This window comes from Pteropus alecto, unplaced genomic scaffold, assembly GCF_000325575.1.
Source record: "Pteropus alecto unplaced genomic scaffold, ASM32557v1 scaffold92, whole genome shotgun sequence".
NCBI classification, from domain to species: domain Eukaryota; kingdom Metazoa; phylum Chordata; class Mammalia; order Chiroptera; family Pteropodidae; genus Pteropus; species Pteropus alecto.
In genome coordinates, this window is record NW_006432447.1 from 10,301,769 (window position 1) to 10,305,395 (window position 3,627).

Here is a 3,627-nt window from a genome sequence, read left to right on the forward strand (position 1 = left end):
AGGGAAAGGAATCAAAATACTAACTGCAGGCAGTGGAACTGTGGGCAAGGGACAATCAGTCAGGGAAGAAGGAATCAGCATTTATTGAGCACCTACTGTGTACTAGATGCTTTGTCAAAATTATCTTTAGATGCTCACACAGGTCTATAAAGTAGACTTTAACATTTTTAATCTTTTAAAAAAGTTTTAATATGAGGACACTAAGGCCCAGAGAGGATGAACTAATTTTCAAGAATACTCACTAGGAAGTGGCTGATTTGAATCTAATCTGTCTGCTTCCAAAGCTTGCATTCTTTCCCCTACCCATCACCTACCTACTCCCTAGATATTGCCAAATGCCAGATCATAAAGGGCACAAGAACATGAGGAGGATGAGGTCATGGAGAGATGTAACCAGCAAAGGCTAACAAAGAACTTGGGCTTGGAAGTAGGTTCTGGAGGTGGAGTAAGGGACATGAGAACATTCCAGGTGTGGGGAGGGATAGCGAGATGCAGAAACTTTGTAACAGATGGAGAATGAGGTGAGAACGAGAGGCCATTGTGGACTCCTGGGGAGATATGGTGAGGGCAGGATTGGGTTATGGGCAGTAGAATTGAAATAGAAGGTGTTCCAGAACTTGGACAAGGTCGATAAAGATAACAGATTTCAAACCTAGGTGGGAAAATGATGCCTCCTTCACCAGGTAAGGGAAGCCAGGAGGAAGTTGTTTCCGGTGGGGAGAGGAGAAAGGGATGAATTCAGTTTAAACATGTAGAATTGGAGATGGCAGTGGAAAGTACCAGTGAAGAAGCCCAGATAGCAGCTGGATTGTCAGAATTTTAGACTTGAAAAATTGTCTGGTCTACCTCTTCATTCAAGAAACATAAATTCAGGGAGTAACCAGTGAGCACCCTGGGACTACAAAGATTTGGCTCCCCAAGTCTAGCTTACACTATGGTGAAAAATGTAATCATTTATTCTTTGCACATTTACTATGTTCCAGGCACTGTTCTAGGTGTTGTGGATGCAATCAATGGTCCCGGAAGTAGATAAATTGCTTGGATCAGTATAAAGACCCTTTTTTTTGGGGGGGGGGAACGTCTTCCCTTCCTTCTTTTTTAAAAAATTCCATTTTATTATAAGTGTCAAGTATACAGTACTGTCAGCTCCAAGCTGATGGAGAAGGGAAGGTTTTGGCGTTGAGACGCCCAGTTGAAAGAATGCACGAGGAGTCTACGTGAGAACAAAACGTCAGGCGCAAACTTTATTGCGGGGAGTGTGCTTCTGCACTGGGGGACCTCATGGGCTTTAGACATGTCAGAGAACAATAGTGGCATCCTGCCACATATGTGTGATACAACAAGCCGAATCATGTTTACATGAGCTAGGTGCAGGTGCCCTACTACAATAATGTAACATTCTAAATCTGGAGTCCTGTCCCTGGCCACGAGCCTGGATCACAGCCAGACCTGGGACCAGCCAGGCCTGAGGCCCACAAGCACATTGGTTAGACATTTATTTAGTTTGTTAACTGGTCTTCTTGCTTCCGTCCTGGCATTTCCTCTATTTTTTTCTCAGACAGTAGCCATTCGAGTTGCTATGTTATGGGGTATAGTCTATGGAAATGGACTAAATGTAAAAGGAACCCCCAGACTGTGAATGCACAACCTGTGTGGCTATACACGACAGCCCTGGGAAAGTGGTTCTGTTAGAAGTCAGATCACATTACTCCTTTGCTCAAAACTCTCCAGGAACTCTACTCTCTGTTCCCTGGATGTGCAAGCCATACTCAGAGCCTTTGCACTGGCACTTTCCTCTACCTAGAAAGCTCTTCTGCCAAAGAGCCATCCAAATCTCCCTCAAGGCTTTACTCAAATGTTACCATTTCAATGAGGCCTTCCTTGACCACTTGTTTTAAATCGTAATTATCTCCAATTCCCCCCTCTACACTCCCAACATCCTATGCCCTGTTCTATTTTTCTTTTTCTTTTTGGCCTTATTACTTGTTTCTTTTTCACACAGTATTTCTTTTAATTTGTTAAAATTGTCTGTCTACCTTCATCAGAATAGAAGCTAGAGAAGGGAAGGACATTTTGTTCCATTAGTTCTCTGCTCTAACCTAAGAATTAAGAACAGTGCCTGGCACATAGAAGGTGCTCGGTGAATGAATGAATTCACTGTTTCATGAGTGAATTACAGCATAACAGAGTAACTGATAGACTAAATACATGGACAAAGTGCTAAGGAATTAAAAAATGGGTGCCAATTCCATCTACCTGAGAACGTAGGGCAAGTTTTACAGAAGACATGACTATTGAGCTGAGACTTGAAAGAGATGATAGGTGGGTCAGGCAGATGTGGTAAACTGAATAATGACCCCCAAAGATATCCAGGTCCTAATCCTTGGAGCCTGTGACTGTTATCTTGTATGACAGAAGAGATTTATAGATCCGATCAAGTATCTTGAGATTGGGAGATTATCCTGGTGAACCCTAGGTGCAATTACAGAGCCTTATAAGAGGGAGACAAAAGCAGATTTAGCAGCAGGAGAAGTCAAGGTGACAATGAGGCGAAATGCTTTGCTGCTGGCTTTGAAGATGGAGAACGGATCCATGATCCAAGGAATGCAAAGAATGCAGCTCTAGAGGTTGAAGAAAACAAGGAAACAGATTCTTCCCTAGAGCTTTCTGAGGGAAGATGGCCCTGCTAACATCTTGATTTCGATTTAGTGAAACCGATGCAGACTTCTGACCTCCAGGACTGTAATAGAATAAATGTGTGTTGTTTTAAGCCACCAAGTTTGTGGTAATTTGTTATAGCAGCCATAGGAATCTAATACAGCAGGTATGGGCATCCTAGTAAGAGTGAATAGAATGTGCAAATTGGAGAAGTGGCAGCACGTTCAAGAATCCCCTGAGACGTTTAATGTACCTCAATTAGACAATAGGAAACAGAGAAAGTTGGGGTTGGAGAGGCAGCAGGGGCTAGATTGAGAAGAGCCGTGCAGATCATGCAAAGGAGCTGAGTGGTATTCTGTTGGCGTAAGAGAGTGCAGTGAATGCTGTGGCTGCCCAGATCCCCCTTTTCAGGACTGAGGGCTAATTCTCTTGGCTTCAGGGAGTGCTGCTAGCAGATGGTCCTTACTCTTAGCCCTCTTCTACTCTCTTTCCTGAAGATAGTCACCTTGCCCAGTCTCATGCCAGTTTCTTGGGGCAGCCTACAACCAATGACTGGTCTACATAGGAGTACAAAAACTCTGTCAATCTTCCTCCAATTCAATAAGACTCTAAAAGGCCAACCCAGCTTGGGATTAGCTGAATCCTTGTGATGACTTCTCCATGTGTCCAATCTTGTTCAATTTCCCCATGTGTCCAATCCTGCTTCCTTCCCTCCCTTTCATGACTGTTAATTTCAAGAACCTTCCTTAATAAACGTCTGACATGTTAGTCTCTGTCTCATTCTGCTTCCCTGGGAACTCGCCCTGGCAGGGTGAGCTACGAGGTCTTTAAGTAAGAGAATAAAAAGTGAGATTTTGGGGGAACTGGTGGTGGTAACTCAGATCAGTCTGAGGATGGGCTAGGTTGGGGAGAGACTGGAAGAGAGGTCAGTGAGGAAGCTGGGGCAAAATTCCAGGTGAGAGATAATTT